At 31.0% G+C, this 14,705-nt stretch overlaps 1 pseudogene; it reads left to right on the plus strand.

Annotated features, from left to right (window-relative positions):
* The first annotated feature begins 14,196 nt into the window (after positions 1 to 14,196).
* LOC131947610 (small ribosomal subunit protein uS10-like) lies at positions 14,197 to 14,705 on the plus strand (annotated as a pseudogene).

The following is a 14,705-nucleotide window of genomic DNA, read 5'->3' on the forward strand; positions in this document are numbered from 1 at the left end:
GTAAAAATATTTTTTTTCTAAGTAACACACAAGAAAACATGCAAAACATTGTAATTTATATTACTTATAACAACATAAGTTAGAACAAGTAATTTTTTTCAATTCTTATAATTTGCAAAAAAATAAAATTTTATCTTAAATTAAAAATAGAAAACCTGTAGGTTTTTAAGGTAAAATAAAGTTTATTATCGACAAATTTTTGATTAAGATTGCTTATGATTCTTCATCTGTTTTTTCTTCAAAAGTATAAGTGGATAATCATTTTAATGAAAAAAAAAGGATAATCATTTTAGATAAAAAGTAGTTTCTCGTACTTTACAGCAGATTAAAGTTTAGAATATAGCATAGGACTAGATCAGGGATCGGCAACCTTTTGAGACGAAAGAGCCAAAAATACAATTTCCAAAATGTCCCAGTTATTAAAGAGCCACAAATATTTTTATTTTAATATGGATTATTTGATTAGAACTAGGTAAACAAATGTGATTTGTTATTTTAAATAAATAGCTATAAATATTAAATACTATTTACTCATATAAAAACATACACATGTTTAGCAATAATAATGAGTTTAGTAATCAAATAATATAACTATAGGACTCTCCCAATCCATTTGAGAAGAAGTTAACTTTTTTTTTTATTTCTTTAAAGTAAAGACATCACCGGCAGGGGACGTGTCTGCCATTAGCCAGTCAGGCCTCAACACGGCTAACTTTGACTAACTGACTTGAATATCGGTTTGATAACAGTGTATCGGTCGCTTCTGTCCTTTGGTTCTCATCAGGCCTATCTTCCACCCCACAGAGCCCAGGGTAAAATCGTACCCCACCGTCTTGTACCGGGCTCAACAGTAGGAAGCTAATAGCTTAAAAGACAACTACATCACTCAGGTCAAATTAATGATTACTTACTCAAAAAGAAATGCATTCTGCATAAAATAACATTTTTGTTTTATCTTTGTGAAGTTTGAAAACATTTCCCAGCTAACCACTTCAAATATTTTATACAACACAACAGCTAACCACTTCAAATATTTTATATAACACAACAGCTAACCACTACAAATATTCTATACAACACAACAGCTAACCACTTCATATATTTTATACAACACAACAGCTAACCACTTCAAATATTTTATACAACACAACAGCTAACCACTTCAAATATTGTATACAACACAACAGCTAACCACTTCAAATATTTTATACAACACAACAGCTAACCACTTCAAATATTTTATACAACACAACAGCTAACCACTTCAAATATTTTATACAACACAACAGCTAACCACTACAAATATTTTATACAACACAACAGCTAACCACTACAAATATTTTATACAACACAACAGCTAACCACTTCAAATATTTTATACAACACAACAGCTAACCACTTCAAATATTTTATACAACACAACAGCTAACCACTTCAAATATTTTATACAACACAACAGCTAACCACTTCAAATATTTTATACAACACAACAGCTAACCACTTCAAATATTTTATACAACACAACAGCTAACCACTACAAATATTTTATACAACACAACAGCTAACCACTACAAATATTTTATACAACACAACAGCTAACCACTTCAAATATTTTATACAACACAACAGCTAACCACTTCAAATATTTTATACAACACAACAGCTAACCACTTCAAATATTTTATACAACACAACAGCTAACCACTTCAAATATTTTATACAACACAACAGCTAACCACTTCAAATATTTTATACAACACAACAGCTAACCACTTCAAATATTTTATACAACACAACAGCTAACCACTTCAAATATTTTATACAACACAACAGCTAACCACTTCAAATATTTTATACAACACAACAGCTAACCACTTCAACTATTTTATACAACACAACAGCTAACCACTTCAAATATTTTATACAACACAACAACTAACCACTTCAAATATTTTATACAACACAACAGCTAGGGATGGTGTGTGGTCGGAAGTGAGTTACATGTCGGTATCACTTAACAGTGAGTAAGCAAAGTTGAACTATGTCCAGTTGTGTTATATAAATATTATTGATTGTATATTTTAATGACATCTCAATTAAGAAATAAAAGTTTGAGAAGGGCCGATAACGCTTAAATATACGCACAGAGTTGGCATGATTTGTACAACAGCAATGTTGTAACTGGATAGTTAAATATTTTTTTATTAGTTTTTTTCCATCTTAATTTTTTTTTTAAACATATGGAAAACCACTTTAAACTATTATAACAAAATAATATAGAACCGATAGCCCAGTTCCAGTTGAAGTAATACAAATTAGTAAATTATTATTCATGTTATTTATTATTATCGTAACATAAAAATAATATTTAAAATGAAACAAACTTTCTAGTGCTAAAAGTTAATTGATTTAACAAAAATAAGTTATCTCTAATTAAATTAAAAAACGTTCATGGTTTTAAATTACTGAATTTTAATTTAAATAATTTTCTGATGGTTAATCAATGCATCAGAACTGGTAGACCTTTTATACAAAACGTTGTTCTTTTGAAAGGATTAAAACAATTGAGGTATTTTGCCAAATTTCATTTTCGTTGGGGTGAGTGGGGTGATGGGGTATGGCCTCATAAGTGGAGTTGAAATCAAATTCGGGTTAAATTAACACACATTGTTAAATCACATATTAATCACAAAAATATGCCATATCGGGTTGAAAAAAAAATTGTAATTATACGCTTTGCCTTATGTAAAAGTAAACCATTTAAAAATGAATAAAAGTACATGTCAGAAAAAAGTATTACTGTTGTAAATCTACATCAGTCCTCACAAGCCGATGATGAAAACCGTAATACTAAACACAGCATGGGAAGGTAAACTGACGCTGTAAATTATATGTCTGAGACACAAAGAAAGGTTTTAAAAAATGTTGTCAATAATGTATTAAAACCGGATCATTTAGTTTACCCGCCAACCTAACCATACAACTAATTGCTAGACACAAGTACATTTCCAACTGACCACATACTTAACAGATAGACACACCTCTGTGATTCCTGAAAATAAAAATAAAAATAAACTTTTACTCATCTAAAAGTACATGTTGTATAAATGGCGTTGTCGTGATTTATTACTTTAGTTGCCTTATTGTTTTTACAAGCTATATTTTACTGGTTAACCGCAGTCTGTCTGTCTTCAACATGTATGTTATGTGATATCGTTGGATTTTTTATTTTGCTGCACTAGATTTTGTAAAGTCACTCTTCTTTCATTAAATATTTTAATGTATATAAATATATCTGTCATTTTTTACTTACACATAACAATGTGCAGATGGATTGTGAACTAAACTCACGATATACTAAACTCACGAGATATACTACATTTGCGATAAACTAAATTCACGATATAATAAAATCAATATATATTACACTAACAATATACTAAACTTACGATATAAACTTATGATATACTACATTTACTTTATACTAAATTCACAATGTACTAAACTCACGATATACTAAACACGAAAGTATATGTTTTACCATGTCTCTCTGCTTGTTAAAAATTTAAATCCTAGTTTTGTGAAAATACGAATTTTTTTTTTCAATATTAAGTGTCAGCAAACACTGTGTGAGAGTTCTTGGTTCATCTATGCAGAGGCGTATCCAGGTTTTCGTTCTAGGTGGAGCGAAAAGAGCAAAAAAAGGCGCCGAATTTTTAACACGTTCTATATACATGCATTATATATATATATATATATATATATATATATATATATATATATATATATATATATATATATATATATATATATATATATATGTATAATTACTAGCTGTATGTCGTTACTTCGCTTTGATGTAAAATAAAGTGAAAGTAGCACTCTGAAGAATACCATCCTACATTGAACTAATAATTGGTCCTTTAGTTCTGATCATGTATTTTTATTTAACTATTACTTCTTTGTGTTCTTTAAAGATCATTTTTTAACAGTGATAGGTATGGGTTAGATCACTATATTGCTCACACACCTTTTTACTGCTAAGTGCAAAAACAATATTTACGTTTAAAAAGCTAATTTTCTGGCGGCATGGTACTTTGGTACATCATTACGCGTTTTTCTACATGTACTTATCAGATCAGTTCAAGGTGGGTTGTGGGGGGGGGGGGGGTCAACTTCATTCACCACTGTCCGTTCACTTTAGGTCAATTATCCAACCCAGTGTATATCTAGGTGTGACATTTATGTCGCTCTACACAATTGTGGTGGTGAGGTGTGTGTGTGTGGGGGGGGGGGAGAGATAACCAACTCAGAGTGAACATAGCGTCAGTTTTTAGATGACTGTTCTAAACATACATATATATTACACAAATATATATATATATATATTACACACATATATATATATTACAGAAATAAATTTAAATAAGTAGCAGTCGTATTATGACAATATTTTTTTTTACAGAGGGGTCCATGGGGGAGGGGGGTTGTAACTGTTTCATATAATTTGCAATCGTAATCACTATCGCCCAAACTGTAAGAATACTACTACTTCATCGTGATGACATTGTTAACCTTGTCAAAATGTCCCAACCACTACGCAGTTTGCTCATAAGTAAACTTAAATAGAGGTGCCACATCAATTGTATTTGTTTCTGTATTGTATTTTTTTTTAATTAATCACACTATTCAAACTGTATATATATAAAGTAATTATGTGTGAAGTTTTATGTATACCATTTTCTAATTCAATTATTCGTAAGCAAATACATTATACAGAAGCCTTAAATTTAACACCCCTCTTGCCAAGTGGTACTACCGTAGAGGTTTTTAAAACATTGCGATGCATCGTAATGGTTATTTTTAGAATGGCAAACTGATGCATCTGTTAATACGTGTTGAAAACGTAGACACTACTAGACTAGTACAATAATGCTTAATTGCTGCATGAAAAGAAATCTTGTGATTTACATAGATGTGCCAACCAAAAATCTTTTTTTAACAAATATCATATTTTAAAACTTTGAGTTTAAAAAGTTTCCAAAAAGGCGCCACTTTGCTGAAAATGGCCAGAGGTTTTATCGATGGTATTAACACAAATTCTACACATGTCTAGTCTTAAACTAAAAATAAAAGTTATAGAACTGAAAAGCTTTGAGATAAAAAAAAAATTGAATTAATTTAAGATAAAAAAAAAACTTTTCAATTTTAGAAGACTTTAACAAAACCCAACTAGTTAAACACCAAGTAATTGTCAACTATTTTTAAGTTTTTTAGTTTTCACACTGTTTTAAGTAGTATAGTATCTGAAACTATAACGTATAAGTGAGCTAAACACATACATCCCAACAAATTAAAACATTCTAACATGTATACTCGTATATATAGTATGTAACAGCCTAAGTGATATTTTATTATATGTTTATTTAGTATGTTGTGATTACACTTCAAAATGTAAAGTTTTTTTTTTTTTTTAATATTGTCTATTTTTAAAACGCATTAAAGTTTCTTCCATTTGTAAATTTTAAATTACCAGGGGAGGTCACACAACTAATTTGTTAAAGTCTTGTAAATACGAATAGTTTTATTTGTTATATAAAATAGTTTTGCTAAAAAATTGTGTGTAGACTTATTTTTATGAACCAACGATCAACTTTTTATGACATTCTTTCCACAATATATATATATTCATTTTAAAAAGTAACAATTTTACTTTCAGTTTAATTATAAAACCAATGATTTTATAAAGTACTTAAGCTATAGTAATGCGAAAATTACAATTTTGAATCAATTTAGACTTATTAGAAATGAAGATTTTAAAACACATTTTCTCCAACTGATTTCATCTACCTTATTCCACTGATATCTTTTTTCGTTTAACTTCTCTTCTCCCCAACGTCACCAGCCCAAAATTATATTTGCTAGACCGTTGGGGTCAACCATGTATGACGTCCACAAGGTAGACTCTTGTGGACGAGAGGGGGTTGGAGGTCATTCTGACCGTCCACATGTTGGACCGCGGAAAAAAAAAAAACAACACACTGCGTTTCAAGTTTAATTTTTAAACATTTCAAACAATTGAAACGTTGGATTAAGAGGCAACTACATCCAGGTGCTTAACAGGGACCAATCGCATTAGTGATTATTCTACGGACCTCTACATTTCATATTTGATCTATGCATGAGATCTCAAAGTCATCTTTCATTCATCGCTCCTGGATCAGTCTCTGGAAGTCTGAATACATTTTGTTATTGCTCAGATACAAACATCTTAATTTACATGAACTTACATCATAATTAAAGGCATTCCTTAAGATAACGAACGTACATACACCTTTAAAAACATTCAACTACACTTTTTTTTTCCCTTTAAATTTAACATTTGGTTTCACCCCTAACCCTGGGTGATAGCTTTAAAGTGTTCACAGTTAATATTGACGAGGTGTATCTATTGTCGGTTACTAATATAGCTGCTTTTTCTAAATTTAACATATATAATCCCCTCTCCCCCTAGTAGGGATTGTTAATTTGTATTTAAAATAGTTTTTTTACTGTAATAAACCATTAATTTAACAGGAAATAATTAATTTTAATATTAATATATTTTGCAATTATTTGTGTTGCCCCCCCCCCCCCTTATTGTTGTTACCTGTTCAGCAACCCCCGTCACCGCCTCACGACGCCTCTAGTTAAAAGTTTGCTACCATTAACGTAACTACCTACTGTTAAGTAAATTCAAATAGTGACATATAAATCGTGTCTGCACTTTTATGCTTTGTTAACATTTTTTTAACGAGTTATTATCGGTAACGAATAACTTAATTGTAGATTTAATTATCGTTACAGCGCGGGTTGGAAGTGGAGATTAGCTCCCGCTCCAAGGTGGAAATAAGCTCAGGCTTTATGGTGAGTATAATCTCCCACTTCACGGTTGGAATAAGCACCTATTCCACTGTAAAGATAAGCTAATTATTCACGATGAGAATAAACTCTCACTTCACGATGAAAATAAGCTCTAAATTCACTGAGGGGATACGCTTCCACATCAAGATGGGGATACGCTCCCACTTCACAGTGAGGATTAGCTCCCACTAAATGCCCCTTACATCCCACGTCACTGAAAGTTTCTGACAACCAGATCCAGCTCTTGACCTACACGAGTGGCCCAGTCTCTGAGTCCGGCCAATCGCATTTTAAACAAACAGTACAAGGGGAAGACAAGTAATATTATGTTTTAAATTAAATATTTCTATTTCTTACATAGTTCATTATAGGTTTCTACATAAACATGATATAATGTATACGGTAATGTGTTAAAGGCAGACTAAGGCAGTCTTATGTTAGAGAGGCCTACAGAACAGAGTTAAGAGTTAAGTTAAATCTAGGCTTAGTGTTGGTTTTGGTTCTAGCGCTTGGTTGCATTTGTTATTTAACTTTGTAGTTAAAGTCAGTAATAATATTTATGTGAGAATGCTAAATGCTAGGATTCGTGTTTTACGTTTGATGTTAGGGTTAAACGTTTAAACTAGAGACACGTTTGGTTTACCTTGTAGTTTGTGTTTGATTTATGTTACGTACTTAGATTAGTGTATACCCTGTATAGATGAATGTTTTTTATGACCTCGGGACTATATGATAATTATAATGTTAAGACAAGACTTTCGGACAGGCAAAGAGGCAGTGAACTAATTATAAGTTAGGATTTTTGCAGCACAATGTAAGAGATGAAACGCTAATCTTCTGTTTTTATCGGCGTTGTTTTATAGACTTGAATCCTAATTTATAAAAGGCCATGTGCGCTCTTCTCTCTCTCTCTCTCTTTCTCTGTCCGCAAAAAATTTTCGCCGGACATCACGTCAGAATCGGCAGCGGTATATGGAGAACTTTTTACGGACTTTTGTTGAAAATAATATGTTAGATGTTTTAAATGTATAACCACAATTTTACTTAAAGAAGAAAAATAAAAATTAAAGGCGTATTCGAATGTAGAGAAACAGTATTATTTATGCAACCGGAAAAGCATTAATATATGTGAAAAAGAACGCATAAAACTGTGACGTCACTATTGCTTATACATTAACTAATGACGTCATCTGCCGTGTTAAGAATGAAAAGAAATGAACTATTTCATTCAAATTTGATTTAGATCTACGTACACTATGAAATGTATACAATACAATTTTTCCGGCCTAAACTCATAAAATTTATTTTATGTATTTGGATTCTAGATCTAGAGATTCTAGATCTAGACTAAATCTAAATCTAAATCTACGCAATAACTAGATCTAGACGTAGACGCTAAGATCTAGATTTAGACTCTAACTTCTCTAAAATCAATTCCAAAAATAAATGTCTATATTAGGACTAAACTATTTCAAGACTTATTTATTTTATACAAAATCTTTGTTTGGAACTGGCTAATTTGGGATAAAAAATTAATTTGAAAGAATAGGCATATTCGCGTAAGTTAAGATTTTAAAATACGTGTTTCATTCTCCGTATTTTATAAGGTGCCTAAATAGCGGAGATGTTAGTGTACATTAAACCACGCAGGTGGTGCGGGTTCGAGACACAGCAAGTCAACTTGATTAATGTATTCTTTTTTATTATGCTCGGGCTAAATTTTAAAAAAAAATTCTTTTAGGAATCTAGATCTAGATCTAGATTGACGGGTGTCCGACAGGGCACTTCCCGGCGCCGCAGGCGCTTCAAATTTGGCATGATCTTGCCTTGGTGCGACAGAACACGGGGGCCGGTTGGCCGAAAAGTCTACGATGTGGGGGTCAAAACTGACCTGGACTGACCGGTACCTTATATGAGCTATAAATCGAAAAAAAAATGTCCACGGAGGAACCTCTTCATAACTCTTGAGGTCGTAGACCGACCTTCGGGCGAATTAATTAAGCATTCAAATTCTCAATGTTTTCGAAAGCCTAAGCGAAGCTGGGCAGCATGCCTAGTATATTGTTAAAATACAGTAATATATCCTCTCCATAATTATTCAGATAAAGAAATTGTTTACATTTTGTACATTTAATTAGTATGATTACTATTTTTTACAAGTTGGAAAAAGCATATAGTTTCAAATATGTAGCTTCTTTATTTTAGGAAAGTAGGTCTACCTTCAATGTAGTAAAATAAATTAACCTTTCCTACAATGCACCGCCCTTTTCTCGTAAACATACATTTTAATTCTTCTCTACAACACAGCAATGTTGCAACTTGATGGATCTGTATTATCTGGGTTTCTTGTTACTTCCCATATCTTAGTTTAAACAAGTAAGGGAAAAAACCTAAAATTATGTTATCAAATTTACAAAAATATCGATGCCTCATTGGAAATATAATAATTATGTACATCATAGTTGATTTTGTTTTCTTTTCGATAAGTATTAATAAACTGTATGTACTACTTTTGCCTGCCTTTAAAAGTTAATTGATTTCAATAGAAAAAGTATATTCCTAATTAAATTACGAAACTTGTAATTATTTAAGATAACTTTGCTTTAATAAAATGAATTCTCTATATATGATTAATGTATTTCACTTGCTACTTGGTGCTTCAAAATATTTATACAACAATTCTTGTGTTAATGAATTTACTCGAACGCAAGGGTCGTTACCTGCGGCTCGCGAATTGCATTCGGTTCTTTTGATGTCAACATGCGGATTTCTATAATAAGTATATTCTTTTATTATAGAAACTAAAAAAAAAAAATATACTGTAAAAACAAAAACTTTAAACAAAATTAAAAACAATGAGAATAGGTGGAGTAGAGTGTATATATGGACAGTTGACAGCCTAGGACATTAGGCATTAGGCCCAGCCCCACAACTATGCTGTGGCCAGACCCGTGTTAATGGTTCCAAGCTTTCCACTACCGAAGTGCACATACAAATGTTAGTGGCTCTTTAAAGTCTGGGAAATTTTGTAGATTGTAACATTTGGCTCTTCCGTCTCAAAAGGTTGCCGACCCCTGCTCGCAGGAACCAAGCCAGCCTAACCATACTATTAATTGCTAGACACAAACACACGTACACACACGAACATACATGCAGCATGTATAGTGTTTGTTGCAACAAATGTCTTATAGCGATACATTGGGACAGTAAAGTTCCTTTTTCGAACCTGAATGTGCGAATGAAGTAGAGTCAACCTAAGTCTGAGACTTTGGTATTTTAAGCACAGCACTATGTATAGCGGCTTTTACTTTCTCTATCATTGGTTACAGCACTATGTATAGCGGCTTTTACTTTCTCTATCATTGGTTACAACACTATGTCCAGCCGCTAAAACTTTCGTTTCTACAACTTTTATTTGTGGATTTCCTCTCAGAAAATGTGTCCATTCAAGAACAAACTACAAAGCCGTATCTGTTGGATGTTGAAGTTTTCTCTCCTAGATGGATTGCTGTCCCCAGCTATCGAGACTCATCTACTTAGGGGTTTAACCTAGGGACTTGTCGGTGAAGCATTACCAGCGCGACCACTCCATGTTTTCTAAAGATTTGCATACGGATTTTTAAAATGCTTGAAGTGTATGTAATGATATTAAAAATAGAATAGTAAAATAGACGATACAATACTATATGATTAGGTTCATCTATGCATTATGATAGTATTGGAATTTAAAAATGTGAAGTGTTTTATTTTTTTACCCACACCTCCATCTAGTTTATATCCTGATGTAGATCTCCACTAACCACTTCAAATATTTTATACAACACAACAGCTAACCACTTCAAATATTTTATACAACACAACAGCTAACCACTTCAAATAGTTTATACAACACAACAGCTAACCATTTCAAATATATTATACAACACAACAGCTAACCACTTCAAATACTTTATACAACACAACAGCTACAAACTACATGCAGATTAAAAGTTGTCATTGATCTATTGTATTTCCTAAGGTCGATATTTGGTAACACCCGTCTGACATCGGAACATTTTAAAAAATATATTCACTTTTTAAAAATAAAATTTACTATCTACAACTTAGTAAATTTTAACGAAATTTTCCACATGGAAGAGCTATTGTATAAAACGATATTTACATACACAAAAGGGCAATCTTGTAGACTTTAACCGGCGTTTTAAAAGTTTAGAACAGATTGCATTGTTGAAAATAGAAAGTTTAGAAATATATTTATTTTCAGATTATGTGATTTAGCAGTCAAGAGAAACAGCTTAAAACTCCCTATTAAAAATTACACAAAACAGCAGTTGATTAAATTATTCTAAAAGTAATAAACACATAATTTTACTATAAAGTTGCAAAACATTGCAAATTTTGTGTTTGTCAAAGACTATGATTTATACGTTTAAATGTTTACAATTTTAAAACATTTTTTTATGGTAGCCTTAGACAAATGAAGATATTTTTCTTTATAAATATGTTAATGACATCTCCATTAAGAAATAAAAGAGTGAGAACGGCCGATAACGCTTGGTTTTTTGCAATGCACAGTTTGTATTTAATAATTGGAATTGTTTAATTTCAGAAACAATTAAAATTTAACATTGAACTAATTAGATAGAAAATGGAAATTCAAAACAAATGCAGATATTCTTTAGATAATTTCCTGAGCAACCATTTTGTTGTCTTTATGTACACAATGAACGTACTTACAAGAAATAACACTTAATAAATACATACACACACGTACAATCGCACACGCACACTCACGCAAGCGTACAATCGCACACGCACACATGCCCACACGCGCGATTACGCACACGCGCACATATACATATGCGCACACGAACACACATCTTAGAGAAAGTTTTTATGCAGTGTATGATTTTTTTTAATTTTTATTTTGCAGAAATGCTGTTAAATCTTTGTAAAACATAGACCGATGTTCGTACCTGAAAAACATGCAATTTTATGTTTAGGATTTTAACACAACAATCCCAATTTTTTTCGTACCAAAATAAAAATAAAAGTTATCGAACATTAACTGCATTGCTTTAAGATTAACAAAATTTAGCTATTTTAACATAAAATTAGCTCATCTACACTATTTGAGCAGTAAAATCAGCAGATAAAAATTTAAGTAATTAGTTAAAGTAATAAAATTAAAAAAAAAAACCTCTACCAATTTTACATCAATTATTTGAAACAAATTTATCTTCTTTCAATAATCCACATTTTTTGTGAATATTTCTTATAGTGTTAATATCACACTTTGCTTTCCTATAGTCATGTTGTACTAATATTATAATGTACAGCATGCACGTATAGCATTAGCGTGAGTTGTACTACGGCAATGCTGTAACAGTATAGTTAAATATTTATTTTTTAGTTACTTCCCATCTTATTTTTTTAAATACATATTGGAAACCACTTTAAACTATTATAACAAAATAATATAAAACAGAGAACTCAGTTGAATCAAAACAATTTAGTAAATCATCGCAAATGGTCTATAAATAAACACCATGAAAATAAACACACATATATTTTCTGGAGATTGAGTGTCTACACCTGGCGTCAATGTGAGAAGACTAGCATGACTATTTACAGACTATGAAATCTATCTTTTGAAATTTGAAAAATGCATTTAATAAAAAGTCTTTGGATTTGAACTCGTGACTTCTCACATCTGAAGCGAGGATCAACGAGCTTTGATCAACACCGAGAGTAAACTACTGTATTTAATCAAGGGGAACTACTATAATAATACACTGACGGATCTATGCATTGTTATCTCGCTTTACACAACTTTAGTAGAGAGACTAATTAATACGGTGATTTGATGTTTCTTAATATTTTCAAAACTATATTTTCTCTTCAACTAATCAGCAATCATTACAGTTCCCCTGATTATCTTGTTTAATTAACAAATGAGAAGTAATTAAAGCAGATTTAGAATAATTTTATTTAAAGCTTAACAATATCATGGGAATGCAAATATGTTGTTTTAGCTTTTTAATATTGAATAACAATAGGTGTATAGGCCTACATGTTATTAAAGTATATATATATATATTTGTGCAATGGATGAAGTTGCTCATTTGCATACATTTAATTATATTTTTGTGAAGCTGACACTGTTGTATGTGAAAACATTCAATATTATATCGATGGTTTTAACACAAATTCTACACACGTCAATAGTAATACTAAACGAAAAATAATATTTATAGAACGTTAACTGAAACGCTTTAAGATGAAAAAATAGGAAACAATTTAAGGTAAAAAAAAAAAAAAAAACATTTTCAATTTAAGCAGACTTTAACACAACTCACCTAGTTAAACACCAAGTAATTGTTAACTTTTTTAAAGTATTTTTTTTTTTTAGTTCTCACGCTGTTTTAAATTGTAAAGTATCTGATACTATAAGTGAGTTAAACACATACATTTTAACAAATTAAAACATTTTTAACATATATATATATATACATAATATGTAACAGCCTAAATGATATTTTATTATATGTTTATTTAGTATGTTGTGATTACACGCCAAAATGTAAAGTAAGTTGTTTTTTTTTTTTTTAAATTATTGTCTATTTTTAAAAAGAGTTAAAGTATTTTCCATTTGTAAATTTTAAATTACCAGGGGAGACCAACAGCTTAATGTTTAAATTCAAGTAAACACCAATAGTTTTATTTATTATACAAACATTTTTGCTAACAAAATTGTTTATAGATTTATTTGTATGAACCAAAAAGCAACGTTTTATTACATTCTTTCTACAATATATACTTTTTTATTTTTAAAAAGTAACAATTTTACTTTCAGTTCAATTATAAAACCAATGACTTTATAAACCACTTAAGCTATAGTAATGCGAAAATTAAGAATTATTAGTATTTTATCTCCATTGCATATCTGTGAAATCATTTCTAATATTGATTTCAAATTATAATAATCGTTACGTTGAATCTTGAGTACACTTAACGAGTATTCTAAAATACAAGAATGATTACTGATGTGCAGCTAGCTATTTTTGCCAATGGCCTATGATTTGCCTTGTTTCTGCTAGTAGTGTTATACCACTATGTCTCTGTCAATAATGTTAAAAAGGTTGACTGATTCTACACTGCCATCATGTCATTTTTTTCATCACAATCCAGTTCAAGCACCACTGTTTTATGTTTACATGTCAAAATATTTAAACAATAAAAATATTTAAAATTTAAAAAAAAAAAAATATTGATTTCAACTACTTCGAACAAGCAAGTCGCTGGCTCACCGCTGTTCAAGACTTTTAAAACTTTTCTTAGATTAAGTCGGCCAGATCTCATAAAATGTCAGGATTCAAGGATAACAACTACACAAAGGATGGCTCTCTGAGGAGGCACCCATTCACCGAATCCGAATTACTCTCACCAGCAGAGTTGACAAAATTTTGGAGAAAGTATGTGCTGACTTGATCAAGGGTGCTAAAGAAAAGAACCTCAAAGTTAAAGGTCCAGTTAGAATGCCAACAAAGATTTTGCGCATCACTAACCGTAAAACACCCTGTGGTGAGGGTTCCAAGACCTGGGATAGGTACCAGATGAGAATCCACAAGCGCATCATTGATTTGCACAGCCCCTCTGAGATTGTTAAGCAAATTACCTCTATTAGCATTGAGCCTGGTGTGGAGGTTGAAGTGACTATTGCTGATGCTGCATAAGACTGACTTGGTCTCTGATTTAATGAATAAAATATTCAAATGAAAAAAAAAAAAAAAAAAAAAAAA

This window comes from Physella acuta, unplaced genomic scaffold, assembly GCF_028476545.2.
Source record: "Physella acuta isolate Inbredline_101_S28 unplaced genomic scaffold, ASM2847654v3 ptg000600l, whole genome shotgun sequence".
NCBI classification, from domain to species: Eukaryota; Metazoa; Mollusca; class Gastropoda; family Physidae; genus Physella; species Physella acuta.